At 37.3% G+C, this 23788-nt stretch overlaps 2 pseudogenes; both read left to right on the forward strand.

Annotated features, from left to right (window-relative positions):
- Positions 1 to 14390: 14390 nt before the first annotated feature.
- LOC149538789 (stearoyl-[acyl-carrier-protein] 9-desaturase, seed specific, chloroplastic pseudogene) lies at positions 14391 to 15315 on the forward strand (annotated as a pseudogene).
- A 5921-nt stretch (positions 15316 to 21236) lies between these two features.
- Positions 21237 to 21867, forward strand: LOC149538790 (stearoyl-[acyl-carrier-protein] 9-desaturase, chloroplastic pseudogene; annotated as a pseudogene).
- The last annotated feature ends 1921 nt before the right edge of the window (positions 21868 to 23788 follow it).

The following is a 23788-nucleotide window of genomic DNA, read 5'->3' on the forward strand; positions in this document are numbered from 1 at the left end:
GAATGTGGTATACCTGTGAAAATCTTTTGAACATACACATGACGATAATTCTAGGGATTTCTTTTGAGACCTCACATATGCTTATATCATGCAAGGTTGCTTTGTCCCTTACTTGATTGCTTGAAGAATACTCCATGTGTCACTATCTTGCTTGGAAAGAAATTGCTTTTGAACATCAAATTTGCTATGCTATCAATTATTGTCAAACTTTGTCAACTAAGTCAAAATGTCAAGTGCAAACATTTTCTTGTGTTACTTACTAAGGGGGGTTTCATTATTTGGCTTTGATTTGTTATGTCTCTAGTGCTTAAACATGATTAAAGTGGCTCTTTGGTCTTTTTGTCTTCATGGTCTATGCATGCTTGCTAGTTATCCTTTTGCTAAAATGGTTACCTTGATTTCTTGACTACATTCTTGGGTTGGGAAAGTTGTTCACTTGTTACCCCACTTGCTCTATCTACTTGGCTATTTGGCTTCTTGCCTAGCTCTTGACTTGAGTCACTAGTGTCATAAGTAACTTGGACAGTTTCTTGACAAGTCACTTTACTCTATCTTTACTATATTGGCAAGTGAATAATCTACCTCTCTAGTTTGGACATCAAGTTATCTTGTGTCACCTTGTTAGCTTCCTCTAGTCTCCTTCATGCTTGATTATCTATCTACCACTATGGCATTCAAAGCTTGTGCTATCAAACCTTGGCCAAATCTAGATGATCATGATATCCTCCATGTCACTAAAGAGTTTCAAGATCTATATGCGCAATACAAAGAACTAGAAGAGACAAATGATATTTCTTACCTTCATCTCTCTAAGCGCATGAGAGAAATGAAGTCTAAACTTGAGAAAAGGTTAGAGGAGAAGATTGCATCATTACATGAATCTTCCTTAAGGTCTTTACATGCATGTGAGTCACCTTCTTTGAGGTCATCCTCTTCTTCTAGGTCTACATGCTCTACTTCAAGACATCAAATGTCTTCATCTTCTAGATCTAAAGACCTCCTTAGAGAGAAAGAAATTGATACTTGCTTTGAGCCTATTCCAAGATATTATGATGGGCCTATCTTTGACCAAGAAAATGATGAAGACATAGATGCATACCATTCACTTGAGAGACAAAAAAAGGACTCTAGACATAATTTGGATAGAAATTTTGCTCCCTTGGAAGATTCTTATGATGACACTTTGTAAAAACTTCTTGGCACCAAGCTCATCACATTACCTAAGTCTAACTCATATGGAAATCCATTCTTGGATATCTATTGTGCTTATCATCAGCATAATGAGCATAATACTTTAGATTGCATTGAGCTAAAACATAAAATCCAAGATCTTATTGATAATGGAATTATTAATACCTCTAATGACTCATGTGATGAGGATACTTTTCTTGAGAAAGATCATATTAATGAACCTATCTCTAGTGATGGTTTCCTTGACACACCCACTTCTTCCAATACTCATGCATCTCCCAACACAAAGCTTTCCAACATGCCTCCAGCAAATAAAGAACCTAATGCTTTCCACATTGATATGTGTATCCTCAAGGGCTACCTCTAAAAGAAACTCAAGCTAACCTTCACTTGGCTGCAAACCTTTTCCATGCTACTAATCCTAAACATCCTCAACCTTCATGCGATACTATGCCTAATCCAAGCATTACTCCATTCACTATTCATTCTCCCTTGTCCTTCGAAGTGGCTCCATGTCAAGAGGACTCTCAAAAAGAAAAAGCTATAAATATCAAGAAAGATCAAGATCAAGCACCCTTTCATCTCTTTCGAGATTTTTCCCCTCCATATCCTATATCTTGTCCACCTCGTAAGTATGATGAAGATACTACTTCTATTATCTCCCTTAAGCTTACTGAAAATTATGAGAAAAGTTCTCTTCATATGCTATCCAAAGCTACTTTTCAAGATCAAAGCATCCCCTCATGTTCTACTTCTCCACATCCACTTCAAAATTGTGCTCAATTTTCAAGTGCTTCTATTAAAAATGTTGTTCCTATCAAAGGTACTCATGAGTCTATTGATGGCTTTGACCATGTTGCTCACTCTAAAGATGTTGATATCCCTTCCCACTATCCCTGATGGAGGGACACTCTGCTACCGCTAACAAAGGTATGCTCTGATACCACTTGATGGGGACACAACCCAACAACCAGAATAGACACAATAGAAAGGGGGAATTATATTAACTGAGAAAATAAGCTGGTACAAACAGTGCAGAGAAAATAAACTCTAAACATGCCCTGCGGGCTTACAATAGCATAAATCTGGAGAATATTTCTCCATTTAGCACCTCCTCTCAAGCTCCAATCCAAACTGCCTTTTACAATGCCATAAACCTCCTTAAATAGACCCCGGAGGGTTAAGGACTAGGAGTACATTCTAGAAAGTGCTAGTGGGCATCCACCGACAAAATAGAAGGTTCCGGAAGCTGCGTTAGAAGTCGGTGCAATTCTAGAAGAATCCAGAAACGGTAGCCGAACTTTCGGGAGGCATAACTTTTGAACCGTAACTCCGATTGACGAACCGTTTACATTTTCGGAAAGCTCTCGAAGCGCTCTATAGCCCTATGGAAAAGCTTCGCTCGTCCCCCATTTTTCGGCCCTTTTCGAGGTCATTTAATGCCCCAAAACTGACTTTGAAGCATTCTTAGGGGGTCTCCAAAACCCGAAAAACTGCAATAACTTTCAAACCGTGGGGCCTTTTGACCTGATTCTTTTTCTGGAATGCTCTAAATCTCGATTACATTCATCTGGAAAAGTCACACCTTCTAGGTCACCAAAATGATGGTCAAATTGCATGCTCCTATTTTTTCGGGATTTTTAAATGCACTGATAGTTGAACTATGAGAGTTGGAACCTTTATTTGAGCCAAATGGGTATCCAAAAATGTAAAGACATAAAATAGAAACTAAGTCTAAGTACATTTTTTTGGGTGACACAGGATTGCCCTTATACCTCTGGATGCTCTTGCATCAGACACCCAGGGTAGATTGAAAAGTGACCCTGTCACTTTATGGATGGTAGAGGAAATCCCAAATGGGAAACCTCAGCTGCTGAAATCCAAGTTGAGTCTTCGATCGGTCGTCCTTTCCATTTGACCAAATACTCTTCATACTGCCTGTTTCTGGTACTCCTACCCACACGATGATCTAGAATGTCTTCTATCTCCTCCTTCTTAGAAGCAGGAATTGGACATGGCTCTAAAACCAGCTCCTCATCAGCACCATCATCATGATACTCTGTCAAATCTGCAATGTTGAAAATGGGAGAAATGTGAATACCATCTGGCAGCTCCACCTCATATGCATTTCCTGAGTTATGTTTCTTCAAAATTTTGCAGGGGCCAAATTTCTTCATTTTCAGCTTGTTGTAAGTACCAACTGGAAATCTTTCTTTTCGTAAGTGTACCATGACAAGATCCCCTACTTGGAATTCCTTATGTCTTCTCCTTGCATCAGCCCTAGCTTTATACTCTTGATTCATCTTGATAATGTGTGCTTGGACCTCCTCATGTAGACGCTTGATGTGTTCAGCAAAATCCTCAGCTTCAGCACTTGTTCTCTCCCCTTGTTCTATCTTCCTCAATTCTGGTGCAGTCCTTGGGCTATTTCCATATACAATTTGAAATGGTGATTTTCCAGTACTCCTATTTACAGAGTTATTATAAGCAAACTCTGCCTGTGGTAGAATCAAATCCCATCCCTTAGGCTTATCTCCAACTAAACATCTCAGCAAATTGCCCAGACTTCTATTTACCACTTCTGTTTGGCCATCAGTCTGTGGGTGATGCGTGGAACTGAATTTCAAGTCTGTTCTCAACTTCTTCCACAATGTCCTCCAAAAATACCCCACAAATTTAGTATCTCGGTCAGAAACTATACTCCTTGGAAGACCATGTAGTCTTACCACCTCTTTGAAAAACAAGTCTGCAATATGGACAACATCATGAGTTTTATGGCATGGAATGAAATGTGCCATTTTGGAGAACCTATCAACCACCACAAATATTAAGTCATTACCCCTTTGTGTCCTTGGCAATCCAAGAACAAAATCCATACTTATGTCCTCCCATGGCCTTGATGGAACAGGCAATGGCTGATATAGGCCGGTATTTTGACTAAACCCCTTGGCAACTTGACAAACCTGGCAACTCTGTACAAACTTCTTCACATCCTGTGTAATTTGAGGCCAAAAATAATGTTCTCTAAGAATGGCAATGGTCTTATCCCGACCAAAATGTCCTGCCATCCCTCCACTGTGTTTCTCCTTAATCAGATTTTCCCTCATGGAACTCCTTGGAATGCACAATTGACTTCCTTTGAACAACATGCCATCCTGAATCAAATAGTCCAACCACTTGGTTCTATCTACAGCAACAGGTTCTTTACAAGATTTCCATGCTTCAGCAAAATCAGGATCCTCGGGGTACAAATTCTTGAGTTCATCAAACCCAACTACTTCAACCTGCATTGTTGTAAGCAACAACTGTCTCCTACTTAATGCATCTGCAACCCTATTAGATTTTCCACTTCTATGCTTTAACACAAATGTATAACTCTGCAAGAATTCTACCCACTTCATATGTCTCTGATTCAACTTACCTTGGCTATTTAGGTACTGTAATGCCTGATGATCAGTATACAAAACAAATTCCTTTGGCAATAAATAATGCCTCCATTTCTTTAAGGCCTGAACTATCGCATAGAACTCTTGATCATAAACAGAATACTTCTTCTTTGCATCATTCAATTTTTCACTAAAATATGCAATAGGCTTACCTTCTTGGCTTAATACAGCCCCAATAGCGCTACCACTAGCATCACAGTCCACCTGGAATACTTTTCTAAAATCTGGAAGTGCCAACACAGGCTGTTCAGTCACCTTTTTCTTCAGCAATTCAAAACTTCTCGCAGCTGCTACAGTCCATTTGAACTCTTTTCTATCCCCTCTTATTGTATCAGTTAGAGGGGCACATATGCCACTGAAATTCTTAATAAACTTCCTGTAAAAACTAACCAGACCATGAAATGATCTTACCTCAGTAGCAGACCTTGGAGTAGGCCATTCCAAGATGGCTTTTACCTTCTCTGGATCCATTTTGAGACCTTCAGGTGATATAACAAATCCCAAATAGACTAACTCCCTTTTTGCAAAGACACACTTCTTTAGATTAATTAACAATTTCTCTTCCCTTAGCCTTTCAAAGACACTACGAATATGCAGTAAATGTTCTTCCAAAGTCTTGCTGAAAATTAAAATATCATCCAAATAGACAATAACAAATTTTCCCAAGAACTTCTTAAGTACCTCATTCATGAGCCGCATGAAGGTGCTTGGGGCGTTCGTCAATCCAAAGGGCATGACTAACCACTCATAAAGACCCTCCTTGGTCTTGAAGGCTGTTTTCCACTCATCTCCTTCTCGAATCCGTATCTGATGATAGCCACTCTTCAGATCTATCTTTGTGAAGTACTCAGCTCCACTCAAGCAGTCCATAAGATCATCCATCCTTGGTAAAGGAAACCGGTACTTGATGGTTATCCTATTTATAGCTCGAGAATCTGTACACATCCTCCATTCTCCATCCTTCTTTGGTGCAAGTACTGCAGGTACTGCACATGGACTCAGGCTCTCTCGAATCAAGCCTTTCCTCAACAGCTCCTGAACCTGTCTATTCAGCTCCTCTGTTTCAGTAGGAGTCATCCTGTGAGCAGCCTTGTTAGGCAAACTAGCTCCTGGAATCAGATCTATCTGATGACTGATTTGCCTTACTGGTGGCAATCCATCTGGAACATTATCAGAGATAATATCTCCAAATTCTCCTAGTAAATCTGAAACTTCAAATGGTATTTCACTACTACCTTCTTTATCTTTCCTAGGAATCAAAGCATAGCACATACGCTGATGTTTCATGCCATCTAAAAACTTCCTTCCATCAACAAGACAAATCCTAGCACTGCTACATACCTTTTCACCTTCCTTTTTCATGGGCTTCAATTTGTGGCGAACTCCATCCTTTGTCAGAGAGTATGTGTTTGCATGTCCATCATGTATTGCATGTCTATCAAACTGCCATGGTCTACCCAACAATAGATGGCAAACATCCATCGAAATAACATCACAAAGAACTTCATCATGGTAACTTCCAATTTTGAATTTTACTAAACATTGTTCACTTACCAGGACCTTATGATCATCTTTTACCCAAGAAATCCGATAGGGCTGGGGATGTTTCTCCCTCTTGAGCTTCAGCTTAGAGACCATCTCTTCGGATACCAAGTTATCAGTGCTACCACCATCAATGATCACATCACAACATTTATCCTCACACTTGCATCTGGTACGGAACAAGCTCCTCCGTTGTCCTGGTTCATTTTCACCACTTAGTAGGACTCTTTCATTTACCAAGGTCTCTCCTCTTTCTGCATCCTCTGAATGTGATGATTGTGCATCCTCGTCCACATGAGCAACCCTAGCTTGGCCCTCAGCTCTCCTATCTATCCTTCCTTGTCGTTGAGGGCATTCAAAGGCACGATGACCTTCTTCATTGCAATGGAAACAGGTACCACAGAAGCCTCCTCTTCCTTGCCCACGTCCTCTACCTCTTCCTCTTTGATTTCCAAAATCTTGATCACGGGAGCGATTGAAACCCTCATTCCTCTGGTTCCTACTAGTACCCTCATCTTCATTTTTCTTTTGAGTTTCATTGTGGCCTCCAGATGATCTACCGCTTCCCCTTCCTCCTTGACCGCGCCCTCTTTGTCTTCCTTCAAACCTTTTACTCAGCTTCTCTTCAACTCGTAGGGCAAACTGGTATGCTTCTTCAACGCTGGTCATTCTTACCAGACTTAATTCCTCCTGGATGCTAGGTCGTAACCCACTGATATAACGAGCAACCTTCTCCTTATTTGCTTCTGCATGCCCTGCTCTAATCAAGAGTCGGTAAAATTCTTCTGTATATTCTTGGACTGATCTTCCTGCTTGCTTTAACCCATGCATCTTCTTAAACAGATCTAGCTCGTAGTCCACAGGAATGAACTGCTTCTTCAATTTGTCCACCATGCGATCCCATCTTGTGATCTTCTCCTTTCCTCTTCTAAGTCTTTCCAGTTGAACCTCTTGCCACCAGATTTTTGCATGGCCTTTTAGTTTGGCCTTTGCAAACTTAACCCTATCTGGATCCCTTATATCCTCATACTCAAAGTATTCATCCAGTTCATTGATCCAATCGATCAACTCATCTGGTTTCAAATTTCCCGAAAATATACCCACTTCAATTGTAGGTCTTTTCCCAAACCTAGAAATGGCCCTAAAAAGCCTTTCCTCTACAGGATTCAGAACTTCCCCGTCAACTTCCATTACTTCCTCTTCATTGTCATCCTCACTATTGTCATCTGCGGCAATATTTGCTCCTCTACGAAGCTCCTCTTGCAATGCTTGTACCTGTCTCTGGAGGGCTCTAACCTCCTCAGGATCAACAGCTCTGGCCCTTCCACCACGCTCTCTTCATGGAGGCATCTTCTAACTCAAACCCACAACCACACAGTCCTGGTGCAAACTGCCTCACAGTCGGCGCTCTGTCTACACACTCAGGAAAACCCGCTCTGATACCACTTGATGGAGGGACACTCTGCTACCGCTAACAAAGGTATGCTCTGATACCACTTGATGGGGACACAACCCAACAACCAGAATAGACACAATAGAAAGGGGGAATTATATTAACTAAGAAAATAAGCTGGTACAAACAGTGCAGAGAAAATAAACTCTAAACATGCCCTGCGGGCTTACAATAGCATAAATCTGGAGAATATTTCTCCATTTAGCACCTCCTCTCAAGCTCCAATCCGAACTGCCTTTTACAATGCCATAAACCTCCTTAAATAGACCCCGGAGGGTTAAGGACTAGGAGTACATTCTAGAAAGTGCTAGTGGGCATCCACCGACAAAATAGAAGGTTCCGGAAGCTGCGTTAGAAGTCGGTGCAATTCTAGAAGAATCCAGAAACGGTAGCCGAACTTTCGGGAGGCATAACTTTTGAACCGTAACTCCGATTGACGAACCGTTTACATTTTCGGAAAGCTCTCGAAGCGCTCTATAGCCCTATGGACAAGCTTCGCTCGTCCCCCATTTTTCGGCCCTTTTCGAGGTCATTTAATGCCCCAAAACTGACTCTGAAGCATTCTTAGGGGGTCTCCAAAACCCGAAAAACTGCAATAACTTTCAAACCGTGGGGCCTTTTGACCTGATTCTTTTTCTGGAATGCTCTAAATCTCGATTACATTCATCTGGAAAAGTCACACCTTCTAGGTCACCAAAATGATGGTCAAATTGCATGCTCCTATTTTTTTGGGATTTTTAAATGCACTGATAGTTGAACTATGAGAGTTGGAACCTTTATTTGAGCCAAATGGGTATCCAAAAATGTAAAGACATAAAATAGAAACTAAGTCTAAGTACATTTTTTTGGGTGACACAGGATTGCCCTTATACCTCTGGATGCTCCTGCATCAATCCCCTTGCATCTTCTAAATTTATCCTTGGTCCTTATCCATCTAAGCTAAAGCATTCAAACATTCCATCCATATTGGGGCCTTATGTTCCTCCATCTCCTACATTCACAAAATCAAGTCATATCATCAACAAAGACACTCATCCTTGATGAATTTTCACCCATCTATACATCTAAACCAGTCATATCATCCTTATTCATTCACAAATCCCAAGTCCTTTGGAAGTGAGAATAAACATAAGAATCCATTGAAAAAGAAAGATCACTATGTCCCATCTAAACGACATGTAAATGCTAAGAAGGAGAATACACAAAAGAGACTACAAAGGTCCACTATTAAAAAAGCTAAATCAAAGAAAATATGGGTTCCTAAACCCATTATTGAAGAAATGTGTTTTGAAGTATCCAAAGGAAAATCTAAAGTGATATGGATTCCCAAGTCTCTTTTAAAAGACTTGAATATTAAAAATACTTCAAAGTTGACATTTAAGCTTCCAAAGGCTTCCATTCCATCTTCTTCCAAAAATCTTTCTAAAAATATTCCAAAGCCTTCCACTCCACTTTTTTTTTCCAAATCTCTTCCACCACCTCATACATCTAAATCTCAAGCTATTTCATCCATGATTCCTCCATTGTTCCAATACCCTTCAAGGTGTGTGTCAATGTTGATCTTGTCCAATATTTCAACTACCCTCATGAAATCCTCTAAAGCTTACATTTACTTTCTATACACGAACTATTATCCTCCATATACTTTTCCTACTACCATTTCTCTTTCATCACCCTATCAACATCTTTGAGCATACCAGTCTATGGTCTCGACTTATCATGACTTATCTTTTCTATAGGAGCACTATCTACAAATAGCTTGAGCTCTTTCTAAAAATTCAAAAAAAATAAAAATAAATAAATAAATAAAAATAAAAATGTGCCTTGGTGAAAACCATTTCTTGTGGCACCTTGGTAATTCTTGCATGATGGAAGAATTACCAAGGTATACTTTGTTTGTCTATAGTGTTGTAAGCATTCGTGCTTGTCCTATTCAACACTTTGACTTATAAATGTATCATCCTTGACTATTTTGCAAGACCACACTTGGAGTTTATCCTAGCACTTATGCCTTGATACAGGTGTAATATTACTAAATTAAACTTAGGGAATCTAATCGAATAGTTATCTTGACTGACATATCTCTGATGCTTAGATTGGATTTCCACATACCTATCTGATATTGATCATAGTCATATCCTCATAGTTATACTAGTGATGGTTGTATGATCTCATGATGTCCCTAATAAATGCTCAATGATGAAACTAAGAGTCTAAATGTTATGCACTTCTTGCTGGTAAACCACTTTGCATATTAGCTTGCATTTTAGGTTCATTTTATAGCTTAGTCTTGCATTCTTGCATATGGGGAGAGCTCTCTTCATCTTTTCATAGACATATCGGCTAAGTCCTTTCATATATTTCTTTACTTTCTTCTTGTTCATGTCTTTTAACTTCTTAATCTTTCGCTTCATCTCTTTTCTATCTTATCATCACATTAAATAAAGTTTTGACCTCTTAAATAATTTTGACGTCCTAGATTCATTTTCAAGATCAAAATTCAAATTTGAGTTCATCTTGATGGTCAAAATTGTCTTTTAAAATTCTACTTTCTTCTAAGCAGTTAACTGACCTTTTGAGGTCTAATCTCTAAATCATCATTGGGGCATCTTCATTTCTTCATGTCTTCATCATTTCCATACTTCATATCTACTCAAATTCAACCTTTTCATGTCTAAAATCACCTTTCTACTTGTTTTGACCTAATTTTTATGCTATATCCTTCAAGGTCAACTCTAGTCAAACTAGGGCATTTTATCAATTTCTTATAGTCATTCTTGGGTTCTAATCATCTATCTGTCATCTTGGACATTGCTATATTCTAATTTTCTCATGTCTAGCTAGTTTCTGCATCCTCTTACCTCATTTTGATTTCGATCCCGAGGGGGCAAAAATACTCTATTGCTGATTGTTACAGCTATCTATTTCTTAGGAGCATTTTTCTGACCTTATCACTTGCTCTCGATCTATTCACTTTGCTAGATGTTAGAATTCTTTTCGGATCCTAACATCATCTTCCTAGTGTTTAGTACTACCGCTATCAAGCTGTGCATTCAGGACTTGCTATCTATTTCTGCATTTCATTCTTTGAAATCAGACATCTATAGCTACCACTGCCTACTTGGCTTCAATTTTCTTTGACATAATGTGTTCCCAGATCGATCACACATTAGTCAAAGAGGGGCAAATGTAATCACCTAAAAAGGGTCATCTAGACTATTAGCCCCCTTCTCAGCATTTTGGCTAATTTAATTTAACCACTTACTTAGGCCAAATTGCTAATAATCAATTAATTTGACTATAACCTATAGTTTGACTATGCTATCCCAAGTTCATTATTTGATTAAAAGAACATGTCTCTTTTTAATTAAATAAAAGACCTCATTATTCTAACCCACTTAAAGTGCACACATAAAGTCCTTTTTCTATTTTACAATTAAAAGAAAAGGCTTGTGAGACTTTTGTCTTAGGTGACAAGTCAACTTATATTCTATTGGTTGACTTGTATGTGCACATGGATCACTCTTCTTTTCGAATTCCACCATTGATCACCCACCATCTTCATCTTCATCTCTATCGTTCATAAAAATTTAAAAGGGAGAGAGCTTTCCCCCTCAAAGGATCCACGCTCATTTGAATATTGTTATGCTGCAGGTTTTCTAACAGGTTTCTTTGGAGCTTTGTGGAGAACTTCTCTTTCTTGTCTACATTCTCTCATTCATGGCATTCTACCTTAGCTTAGCTTTCATGTTTACATTTAACTTAAATCATATAGTCTAATAGTTGGATTGTAACACTCTCATACATGTTTTAGCATAACTGCATTTTCCATTCTCATCTTAGCTTAGTTTTCATACTTGCATTGCATTCTTGAGGAACTCCTTGAGACATTTGTATTCTTGCATCTTGTCTTTGGTACCTCCCATTACATGGTTTACTAGCAAGAAGAGTATTCCTAAGGCTCAGCTAAGAGCCCTTGAACTTAAAATACACTCTCTTGCACTCCGTGGATAGGGAGCTCTAAGCCGGCATCCAAGCATTCACAACTCATGGAATCATTTGGATAGAAGGGTTTAGAGTGGGACACTTTTGAGTGTACACTTATGTTTGTCCATCAGTCTATAGATGATGTGCAGAACTAAACCTCTAGAGATACCTAACAAATTTAGTATCTCTATAACAAATAAAACTTTTTGGGAGACTATGTAGCTTCATCACCTCTCTAAAAAATAAATCTGGAATATGCATTGCATCATGAGTCTTGCGGCATGGAATGAAATGTGCCATCTTGGAGAACCTATCAACCACCACAAATACCTAGTCATTACCCCTTTGTGTCCTTGGAAATCCAAGAACAAAATCCATACTTCATCACCATGACTTGAGAACAACTTGTGTGGAATTGAGTAGGGATAAAGTCAACAAAGGAGGGAAAGAGATTTAAAAGATATGATTTAAAGTTTATTATTAAAGTTTATTAGGTGGGGATAATAAGGAAAGGATAGGATAGATATAGGTAAATTTTAAATGTTTATATCTTCTTCTTTTTTAATAATTATATATTTCTTACTTAATAAAGAGTCAAATAGATTTAAAAAGAAATCTTGAAGAATATTCTCTATTACTAAGGAGAATTAAAATATTTTGCATACAAAATGCAAAGAGCATTTTTGCTCCAAAATAGATGAAATTTTTAAGGTTTACTTTCTCCTCAAAGATTTTCAATATTTTGGTTTTGCTAATCCTAATTTGAAAGATGATATCTCTACCAAGGAGGATGATCGAACAAATAGAAATGATAACACTGAAAAAGATGAAACAAATTCTATTCAAGTAATGCATCTAGAATATGTTGAATATTCCTTTCCATCATAGGATTTTGAGTATGAAGAAAGGATGTACATGGAAACATAAATGAATCAAAGATCTATAATGAAGCATGGCTATTTGGAAAGGTCTTGTGGGTCATCATGGCTATTTGGAAATATTTTTTGGGTTCCCCTTCAAATTGCCTTCTTCTTTTCAAGCCAAGTGGGTTATTTGGAAGTCCTGTCATGATGGGTAGGTGATAGATCCCAACCTGGCAAGGATATTATGCTCCCATTGATAATCTCTTTCAGATGGAATCATGATTGAAGTCATGATTCTTGGACACTCGTAAGGAATCAAAAAAAGTTTCTTTATTTGAGTAATACAATGGAGAACTGTAGTGGAAAATCTTCAAGATTGCAAGAGGCTAGTGGCATTGAGAGATCTCATGATATGGTATTCTAGTGTGGAAAAAGCTACTCGGAATGAAATTTACAGTTTTCTTGTGTTGCAGGAGGAAAGCTAGATGATATTACTGTGATAGTGGGGATGGTGGTTAATACACAAGCCCTTTTTCATAGAACCCGATCAGCTTTTACTTGATGAACCCACTAATCACCTTGATCTACATGTGGTTTTATGGCTAGAAAAATATTTTTTTAAATGGTCAAAAACTTTAATTGTCATCTTACACGCAGGCTTTCACTAACAATTTTCATTACAATGCTAAAAGAGCACAGCCTATTCAATCAAGAATTAAGGAACTAATTATGAAATATGCACGCAACAAAGGGAGTGTTATTCTAGAGGTTCGAGATGAATCATAGATTGATCAACTAAACATGATAATGAAGATAGAAGGAGGGAGTGAATATCCTTGTTTTCACTCTAGTTTTTGCTGACTTGGGCCACATCTGCTGCTTTTCTATCTATGGATAGTGTTTCTATTTTTGCTTCAACTTCTACATCTACTGAAGAAACTACAGCTGAAGTCACCAAGCATACTTATGCCTCCATTCTTCAGGCATCAAAGGTAGAGAATAAGGCTTCACCTTCTATCACTTCACAATCTTACCAGGCACCATCACATAAGCCTATTGTTTTAGGTTCAAAGCAGCAACCCACAACAAGCCATTTAACTCAAATGCTCAGAGGGTGTAAATTGAAATGGAGAGAATTATCTGCCTCTTGATCAGTTAACGATGATGATATGGGAAGGATAATCTTTGAGCCTTGAAACTAATTCAAGAATCTATCATGAGAGTTGAATTTATTTAGGTCGGTCCACTCTTGATACTATCAATTGATGTAGCAATGATGCCCCGAGAAGATGTATTATGCACACAGAATCAAGATTTCAGATGCAAACTATGAAATGATGAATAGGAAGAATTGTACCATGCAGTTGTAGCTCTTGAAGTTATAAACATATAAGAAACACCATCGCAGCTACTTTTATGGAAAAGAGATCTAAAGAAGATGGCAAACTCGATTGTCGCATCAAGAACTAAAGAATGTTTCTACCATAGAACATAAGATCTACTACCAATCATTCATCACAAATGATGATATTCAAGGCATATAACATCATGAACTATAATGTGGCACTGTGATCAATGAGTGGTGACCAAATATGGTGCGAGATTTGTTGAATAGCATTGGTTATTAGTCTAAGCATGGTTTGCCATCGCTGAAGCATTAATTTGATGGGACAAGGAAGTTTTAAAATGATTTTAATTCCAGTATTATCATTGTCATCACTCCCCAAACATACAAAGCATACAATGGAGGAACTTGAATCGATGTTGGGGACGGGAATCAGGGTCTTAAATCTGTTGAACAAACATGAAAATAGTTGAATAATATGACTAGACTTGATCCCTGAGATGGCAACAATCGCAAGGCCAGCAAGGATCTTGAATGGAGATAGCTTGCAGAAATTGTGAGAAATGATTCTAAGATCTCAGAATGCAGGTCTTGGAGTAGTTTGGAATACAACAAAAGTGGAAGCTAGATCAATTTTTACAATATTTTGTCTTGGTACAGTTGATCTTGCGATGGCAGAGGGTGCCAAAACAACAAGTGCTTCATGTGTTATTGGCATTGACATTGATCCCAAGAAGTTTGTGATTGCTAAAGATTTTGGAGTCACAAAGTTTGTGAATCCCAAAGATCATGATAAACCCATCGAGAATTCTTGGCAGACACAAGACTCTTCACCCGATGCTGCTTTTGAAGCCTTTGTCGATGATGTGAAAGAGTTACAAGAGCGGTCTCGTGAATTAATGGATGATTACTTAGTTTTTCTAGTAAGAGATATGATTACAAAGGAAGCATCACTGACTTATCAGACTATGCTTAACACTTTAGATGAGGTGCGAGATGAGAGTGGTGCCAGTCCCACATCTTGGGCTATGTGGACTCATATGTGGAAAACTAAAGAGAACAAACATAGTGATCTTCTCAATAAGTATCTTTACTTGTGTGGCCGCGTGGACATGAGACAAATTGAAAAGACCATAAAGTATCTCATTGGATCAGGAATGGATCCTCGAACATAAAATAGTCCTTTCCTTGGCTTTTGCACACATCTTTTCAGGAGAGGGCAATGTTCATATTGCATGGTAATACTGTAAGATCTACCAAAGATCATGGTGATCTTGAACTAGCTCAAATATGTGGAAGTATTGCTACAGATGAGAAGTGACACGAGACAGCATATACTAAATAGTTGAAAAGTTGTTTAAGATTGATCTTGATGGTACAGTCACAACTTTTGAAGACATGATATGAAAGAAGATTTCTATGCTGGCCCATTTGATATAAGATAGGCATGATGATAATTTGTTTGAACAGTTTTCAGCTATTGCATGAAGAAGCAGTAACTGGGGAAGATGTGGCATGCTATCTCCAAGTTCTTGTCTATTGGGGAAAGTCTATTCATTCACTTTCTCGAAGGTGAAACATATGGAGAGATAGATGAAGAGGCATAGTCCTTTTTCTTTGGTTTCAAAAGTGGTCTCCAATCCTTTCAAATTTTGGAATTCATAACATTTCACATTCCCATAAGGGGCATATGCTTGGGATTTTTATATAAGCTGTTGTAAAAGAAACAAAATGAGGGTTCAATCTTTTCTACATACAGTCAGAGAGCTGGAGAAGAGAGGGGGTAAATTGTTGATGTAATAGACTTAATATTGCGGAGTCAATGGAAGGGTGTTTTATATCAATAAGTTCCTGTCCCATTTAGTTAGTTAATGGTTGCTTCTATGTTTCATTCTTTAAAATCCAAATCACAGAAAGAAAGAAAAGATGTTTCATTCTTTCGTTATGAAGATATGAATTAACTAAGGTAAGATGTGATTTGGGAGATTCAAAGAAAGATTCATTGCAAGTTCTTGATCATTTCATTTATATTTTTGTTGATAGTTTCTGTAGTTTAGTTGATGCTGAGTATATGGATTCATAAGAATTGTGAGTTCTATTGCTTGGTTTATAGATTAGAAAGTTTTTCTTGCCTAGATTAAGTCCTGTTTAGGCTTAATTCGGTTTGCCTCTTCTACTCTCAGGTTAAGAGCATACCCCATGTTGGTTTAGGAGAGAAACATAATTCCTTGAACATTATTCACATAGGGATCTGTACCTTAATTCAAAGGGAAACTAGTTATTCTGAGAAATAGTTTCCCAACTCTTGTGTAAAGTTGTTCTTCATTACAAATTGGGCAAATTAAAAGGAGAATCAGAAGAAGAACAATCTATTTACCAACAGATCTTGGCGACTCTGCTGGGGAGTTGGACAAGAAGATCAGTGCTAGAGATTATTTTTTTAGTTTATTATTGTTATCTTTGCTTGAGATTGGCAACTCCGTGTCTTTAAAAGAACCTATTTTATATCAGAGTTTGAAAGATTTGAAAGTTCTTATCATTTAGGTTCCCAGCTCATGTTTTTGGTGACTAAGAGGAAGAATACTTTGGTTTTTCAAGCTACAATATTCATTTTCTCTGCTACTTAGAGATTGGTGACTCCATTGTAAAAAAGAGCATGCCTGTTAGAATAGATTTTTGGAGAACTTGCTGGAAAGTTGGTTGCTCATGATCAAGGTAACATCATTATCTTTCCATAAATTTGATTCAGATTTATGTCACTTTATTGCAATAAGACATGGTTGCACCTTGGGCAGTTGTTATTGGTCCACTTAATTTTGCAACCTATCATCCTCTTCCTTCTAGTTCTAGAAAGCATATACCCAAGTTCTCAGGAGATGGAAGGATTACTACCGATGAACACATAAGAAAATTCTTCATAGCTATGAATATTTTGGGAATTAATCATGAAGATGTTGCAGTTTGGTTATTTGTTGAGACTCTTATTGAGGCGACTGTAGACTGGTTTTATCATTTGGCAAATGGATCCATCACAAATTGGGATACCATGAGAGCAGCATTTGAAGGTCGTTTCAAGATTGTTGAAGATGAATATGATTTGATGACTCAACTAGCATCAGCAAAGAAGTTATGTTCTACAAGTATGAGAGATTTTGTTGCTGAATTCAATAAGATCATTCATAGAATTCCAGCAGCAAATAGACCTACCGCACACAATTTGAAAACTTTCTTTATCAGTGCTATGCCTCCTGACATAGGCTTCAAATTGAGAAGATCCAGACCTGCAGATTTGGGGGCAGCTCAAAGAATTATTGTAGAATTGGAAGATCACATGATCATTGCAGGTATATGGAATCATGAAATTCATAACGAAGCTAGCATTAGTGAATCAACCTCACAGGAAGACTTGATTCATAAATTGTCTAATGAATTTCTTGCCTTGAAAAGATAGCTCCCAAGCTCCAACAATTCATATCAAAAAAAATTTTCAGAGCAAGCTAGTGAATGTAGTAATAAACCTATGCACTTTGGAAATTTATTTTTAGAAAATGAATCAGACTTGGATGCAAAGGATTCGGAAGTACAACTTTTAGCAGACAAAGGCATCTCCTACAGTGATAAACAATTGGTAAGGATAGTAGATAAAGATTGTTCTTTCATACCTTCATATTTAAAAAGTTTCATATTTGAAGAAGACAAAAATAAACTATTACATGAAGATGATCAGATAGTTAATGTATCTCTAGATCATGAAAAGTTGAATTTCATGGAAGACTTTGGCAAAATTGATTTTCAAATTGAAAAAGTTGATGATGAGCCTATTTTGGAATCCATTTGTCTTGGAAGAAAATGCAATGATTAATCCTCTTGATGAATGTTTTGCCAAGTTTGAAAATATGGTTGAAGAGATTACAAGAAAAATTGAAAGAAAAATAGATGAGGATTATGCTTCCAATTGTTATCTTCCTGAAACAAATGAACTGGCTGCATTATGTTTTAGTGGTCATCCTATTAAATCTGAGAATGTAGATGTTGAAGAGGAAAATATTTCAATGACTGGTGAAGTTTTAAAATGTCATGTAGAAGATAAAGAATTAGATGAAGATATTCATAGTCTTGAAATAAAGAATGATCAATTCATGGTATCAGACACATATGGATCTTCTACAATTAATTTAGATATTAAAGTTTTGAATTTAGAAGAACATTTTTTAGATCTAAAAAATGCTAGATATGAAGAGGATGTTTCAGTTTTGATAGAGTCTGCAGATAATAAAGAACCATTCAATTTTAGCCTAGGCTTGAAATCTAAAGTTAATGATGCTTGCAATTGTTTTGATGCTAGTATTCTTGATCATTTTGTTGGCAATAAAGTAAATATATGTGAATATTTTCTAGTAGCATATACTAAATCTGATGATTGTCTTTATCCTTCACAAAAAAAGTCAGAGCATGTGGAAAATGCACATACATTTTTCAGCTTTGATTTGAAATCAGAAGTTGTTCTTGACAGTACTTGCAAAAGGTATGATGATATTTCTTTCCTCAAAGATTTTCAATATTCTGGTTTTGCTAATCTTGATTTGAAAGATGATATCTCTACTAAGGAGGATGATGGAACAAATAGAAATGATAATGCTGAAAAAGATGAAACAAATTCTATTCCAGTAATGCATCTAGAATATGTTGAATATTCCTTTCCATCACAAAATTTTGAGTATGCAAGAAAGGATGTACATGGAAACATTAATGAATCAGAGATCTATAATGAAGCATGGCTATTTGGAAAGGTCTTGTGGGTCATCATGTTGCAGATAGCTTTGGGGCTTAAGTTCAACAGTGAAGGAGTGGTTAAAGGTTACCAATGTTGTTTCAGATTGATGGAGTATCTTCCTCTATTCAGAAGAGGTTCATATTTTTATCTTCCCATTAATGGCCACATTTGAATCTTTCCTTGCTTTTGGTCTTGCTGGTGAGGTCTCCTCACCTTTTGTAAATAAGTTTTCTTTCCAATTTTGGCATGTCTAGTGTATCTTCTTCTCGCTTAGTCTATTGTGGTTGTTTTCTCTCACTTTGTTTTAGTCTGCCCTAATCCCCTCTACTGTCCCATATGTACTTTCTCATTGATCTTTGGTCTAGACTCCGTAACCGAATTCTTAAGGCACTTGCTTAACTAGAGATGTTGGATTATCTATGCACCTTGCAATACATATTCCCCAGGTGGAGCCAACTGTTACCTGACTTTAAGTCACCCATTTTTTTTTTTGGCAATATTGGTCATATCAAGTCAGTCTAGTTAGTCTTGAGTCTAGGTCTAACTCATTATAGGTAGGAAATATTTGCCGAGTTCCCCTTCAAATTTCCTTCTTCTTTTCAAGCCAGGTGGGTTATTTGGAAGTCCTATCATGATGGGTAGGTGACAGATCCCAACCCGGCAAGGATATTATGCTCCCATTGATAACCTCTTTCAGATGGAATCGTGATTGAAGTCATGATTCTTGGACACTCATAAGGAATCAAAAAAAGTTTCTTTATTTGAGTAATGCAGTGCAGAGCTTTAGTGGAAAATCTTCAAGATTGCAAGAGGCTATTGGCATTGAGAGATATGATAATATGGTATTCTAGTGTGGAAAAAGCTACTCGAAATGAAATTTACAGTCTTCTTGTGTTTCCGGAGGAAAGCTAGATGATATCACTGTGATAGTAGGGATGGTGGTTAATACACAAGCCCTTTTTCATAGAACTCGATCTGCTTTTACTTGATGAACCCACTAATCACCTTGATCTACATGCAGTTTTATGGCTAGAAATATATCTTTTAAAATGGTCAAAAACTTTAATTTTCATCTCACATGCAGGCTTTCACTGAAAATTTTCATTACTATGCTAAAAGAGCATAGCCTGTTCAATCAAGAATTAAGGAACTAATTATGAAATCTGTGCACAACAAAGGGAGTGTTATTCTAGAGGTTTGAGATGAATCATAGATTGATCAACTAAAAATGATCATGAAGATAGAAGGAGGGAGTGAATATCCTTGTTTTCAGTCTAGTTTTTGCTGAGTTGGGCCACATCTGCTACTTTTCTGTCTATGGACAGTGTTTCTATTTCTGCTTCAGCTTCTTCATCTACTGAAGAAACTACAACTGAAGTCACCAAGCATACTTATGCCTCCATTCTTTAGGCATCCAAGGCAAAGACAAGCTTCACCTTCTATCACTTCACAATCTTACCAGGCACCATCACATAAGCCTATTGTTGTAGGTTCAGAGAAACAACCCGCAGCAAGCCATTTAACTCAAATGCTCAGAGGGTGTAAATTGAAATGGAGAGAATTATCCGCCTCTTGATCAATTAACGATGATGATATGGAAGGATAATCTTTGAGCCTTGAAACTAATTCAAGAATATATCATGAGAGTTGAATTTATTTAGGTCGGTCCACTCTTGATACTATCGATTGATGTAGCAATGATGCCCCGAGAAGATGTATTATGCACACAGAATCAAGATTTTAGATGCAAACTATGAAATGATGAATAGGAAGAATTGTACCATGCAGTTGTAGCTCTTGAAGTTATAAACATATAAGAAACACCACCGCAACTGCTTTTATGGAAAAGAGATCTAAAGAAGATGGCGAACTTGGTTTTCGCATCGAGAACTAAAGAATGTTTCTACCATAGAATATAAGATCTAATACCAGTCATTCATCACAACTAATGATATTCAAGGCATATAACATCATGAATTATAATGTGGCACTGTGATCAATGAGTAGTGACCAAATATGGTGTGAGATTTGTTGAATAGGATTGGTTATTAGTCTAAGCATGGTCTGCCATTGCTGAAGCATTAATTCGATGGGACAAGGAAGTTTCAAAATGATTTTACTTCTAGTATTATCATTGTCATCACTCCCCAACCATACAAAGCATACAATGAAGGAACCCAAATTGATGTTGGGGATGGGAATTGGGGTCTTAAATCTATTAAATGAACAAGAAAATAGTTGAAGAATATGTCTAGACTTGATCCTCGAGATGGCAACAGTCGCAAGGCCAACAAGGATCTTGAATGGAGACAGCTTGTAGAAATCATGAGAAATGATTCTAAGATCTTAGAATGTAGGTCTTGGAGTGGTTTGGAATACAACAAAAGTGGAAGCTAGATCAATTGTTGCAATATTTGGTCTTGGTACAGTTGATCTTGTGGTGGCAGAGGGTGCCAAAACAACAAGTGCTTCACGTGTTATTGGCATTGACATTGATCCCAAGAAGTTTGTGATTGCTAAAGATTTTGGAGTCACAGAGTTTGTGAATCCCAAAGATCATGATAAACCAATCGATAATTCTTGGTAGACACAAGACTCTTTGCTCGATCCTGCTTCTGAGGCCTTTTTTAATGACATGAAAGAGTTACGAGAGAGATCTTGTGAATTACTAGATGATTACTCAGTTTGTCTAGTAAGAGATATGATTATCGAGGAAGCATCGCCGACTTATCAGACTATGCTTAACACTTTAGATGGGGTGTGAGATGAGAGTGGTGCCAGTCCCACATCGTAGGCTATGTGGATTCGTATGTGAACAGCTGAAGAGAATAGACATGGTGATCTTATCAATAAGTATCTTTACTTGTGTGGCTGTGTGGACATATTGAAAAGACCATATAGTATCTCATTGGATCAGGAACAAATCCTCAAATAGAAAATAGTCCTTTTCTTGGCTTTTGTACACATCTTTCTAGGAGAGGGAAACATTCATATCGCATGGTAATACTACAAGATCTGCCAAAGATCATGGTGATCTCAAACTAGCTCAAATATGTGGAAGTATTGCTACAGATGAGAAGTGCCACGAGACTGCATATACTAAAATAGTTGAAAAGTTGTTTGAGATTGATCTTAATGGTACAGTCACAGCTTTTGAAGACATGATAAGAAAGAAGATTTCTATGCTAGACCATTTGATGTAAGCTAGGCATGATGATAATTTGTTTGAACATTTTTCAACTGTTGCACGAAGAAGCAGTAACTAGGGAAGATGTGGCGTGCTATCTCCAAGTTCCTATCTATAGGTGAAATTCTATTCATTTCACTTTCTCGAAGGCGAAACATATGGAGAGATAGACGAAGAGGCATAGTCCTTTTTCTTTGGTTTCGAAAGTGGTCTCCAATCCTTTCAAATTCTAGAATTTGTAACATTTCACATTCCCATAAGGGGTGTATGCTTGGGATTTTTATATAAGTTGTTGCAAAAGAAACAAAAGGGGGGTTCAACCTTTTCTACATACAGTCAGAGAGCTAGAGAAGAGAGTGGGTAAATTGTTGATGTAATAGACTTAATTTTGCAGAGTCAATGGAAGGGTGTTTTATATCAATAAGTTCTTGTCCCATTTAGTTAGTTAATGGTTGCTTCTATGTTTCTTTCTTTGAAATTCAAATTACAAAAAGAAAGAAAAGATGTTTCATTCTTTCATTATGAAGATATGAATTAGCTAAGGTAAGATGTGCTTTGGGAGATTCAGAGAAAGATTCATTGGAAGTTTTTGATCATTTCATTTATATTTTCATTGATAGTTTCTGTAGTTTAGTTGATGTTGAGTATATGGATTCATAAGAATTGTGAGTTCTATTGCTTGGTTTATAGATTAGAAAGTTTTTCTTGCCTGGATTAAGTCTTGTTTAGGCTTAATTCAGTTTGCCTCTTCTACTCTCAGGTTAAGAGCATACCCCATGTTAGTTTAGGAGAGAAACATAATTCCTTGAACATTATTCACATAGGGAGTTGTACCATAATTCAGAGGGAAACTAGTTATTCTCAGAAACAGTTTCCCAATTGTTGTGTAAAGTTGTTCTTCATTACAAATTGGGAAAATTAAAAGGAGAATCAGAAGAAGAATAATCTGTTTACCAACAATAATCTACCCTCGATCTTGTCCCAACTCAAGTGTGTTCTACAAGGTCTTCTATACAATCCTTGATAGGGGCATATCTATAGAGGAATGGTGCCCATTGTTATAGGAAAACTTGACAAGATGCAAGTATTCCTCCTATTTGACCTGATGGTCCATCATGTACATATGCAACATGTCCTCCAATACCCAATTCACTCCCTCCGTCTGAGTGTTGATCTAAGGATGGTACGTTGTACTAAAATTAATCCTAGTGCCAAATGTTTCTTGTAACTTTCTCCAAAAAAATGAAGTGAACAGTGAATCTCTATTTGAGATGATCTAACGGGGAAAGCCATGAAGTCAGACAATGTCCCACAAAAATGCTTGATCTATGTCTCATGCTATGTATGTAGTATGCACAGGTGAGAAGTGGGCAACCTTGGTCAATGTGTCAACCATCACCAAAATGGCATCATGGTGGTGAGAAGACATCAGAATACCAACAATAAAACCCATAGATATAATATCCCACTTCCACTTTGAAATCTCATGAGGCTGAAGAAGCCCACTGGGATGAAGGTATTTTTCCTTCACCCTTTGACACTTGAGGCATCTTGCAACAATGCTAGCAATTTGCACTCTCATGCCTAGTCAATGATATAACTACCTCAGATCTACATGTAGCTTCTTAACACCTAGGTGCACTGCATAAGGTGCTTTATGAGCCTCAAGTATAATGAGCTCTCACAAACCCCCAATGCAAGGTACATAAATATGTGTTCTATGACACAAAATTCCATCAAAATCCAATGAATACTATGAGTACTTCCCTTATAAAGGTCTCTAAGAATGCACCAACTGACTAACTTTCACATAAAGCTCATCTTTTGGAAAATGATGTAGGATGCACTCTCTCAAATTAGTGCAAGTAGTCATAGATGAAAGCTCATGGTGCCTTCTACTTGAGGCATCTATAACCACCTTCTCCTTTCCCTTGATGTAATTAACATCAAAATCATACTCACAAAAGAACTCCATCCACCTTCATTTCCTAGCATTAAGG

Source organism: Cupressus sempervirens, chromosome 9 (assembly GCF_028749045.1).
Source record: "Cupressus sempervirens isolate cs-2001-9-10 chromosome 9, ASM2874904v1, whole genome shotgun sequence".
Lineage (NCBI taxonomy): Eukaryota > Viridiplantae > Streptophyta > Pinopsida > Cupressales > Cupressaceae > Cupressus > Cupressus sempervirens.